The sequence below is a fragment of the Octopus bimaculoides genome, chromosome 12 (genome assembly GCF_001194135.2).
Source record: "Octopus bimaculoides isolate UCB-OBI-ISO-001 chromosome 12, ASM119413v2, whole genome shotgun sequence".
In the NCBI taxonomy this organism is placed as follows: domain Eukaryota; kingdom Metazoa; phylum Mollusca; class Cephalopoda; order Octopoda; family Octopodidae; genus Octopus; species Octopus bimaculoides.
In genome coordinates, this window is record NC_068992.1 from 21038397 (window position 1) to 21039515 (window position 1119).

The following is a 1119-nucleotide window of genomic DNA, read 5'->3' on the forward strand; positions in this document are numbered from 1 at the left end:
ATATTTATTCGTAATGCGAATCAATTAGGCGATTCCCTTAGCACTGCTTCTGACAGACATTGTAGAGGAATAGAAGGAACACTGAAGAAACCTAATAATGAGAAAATATGTCCAGAGTTGTCTCTGCTAATTGCAGGAAGAATTAATATATTTTTGATAATGACTGATGTAGCCTTTTGCTCAGTGCATATTTACTTCTAAATATTGTATTAACGGTTATAGTATCAAGACGATAATGCTAACAGCAGTATACACACGTATATAGACGGGAGTGTGTGCGCACACACACTCATACACACACTCATACACACACTCACTCTCACAAATACACGCGCACACACGTAGATATTGAAAAGTTTTGCAAAGCCAAAATAATTCATATAGTTATATAAAGAACGAGTTCTTGGCAATTTAAAATATTTATACCTACACGTGTTTGTGTTAAGCATGTATGTATGGACGTACGTGCATGTGTGTATGCATAGGAATGCCTACATGTATACACAGACTTAATATCATCTATATTAACTTCTCCACCTTAGCGTACACGCACACTCACACACATATATACATGTATATATATATATATATATATATATATATATATATATATATATATATATTAGGAGTGGCTGTGTGGAAGGTAGCTTGCTTACCAAGCACATGGTTCTGGGTTCTGTCCCACTGGGTGAAACGCTTGGGCAAGTGTCTTCTACTGTAGCCTCGTGCCAACCAAGGCATTGTGAGTGGATTTGGTAGACGGAAACTGAAACAAGCTCGTTGTATATGTGTATATATATGTATGCATGTGCATGTATGTGTATGTGTACGTATGTGTGTGTATATGTTTGTGTGTCTGTGTTTGTCCTGCCAGCATCACTTGATAAACGATGGTAGTGTGTTTACGTCCCCGTAACTTAGCGGTTCGGCAAAAGATACCGATAGAATAAGTACTAGGCTTACAAAGAATAAGTCCTCGGGTCGATTTGCTCGACTAAACGCGGTGCTCCGGCATAGCAGCAGTCAAATGACTGAAACAAGTAAAAGAGTAAAAAAGTATATATGTATGAATACACACACACACACACACACACACACACATATGTATATGTATACACA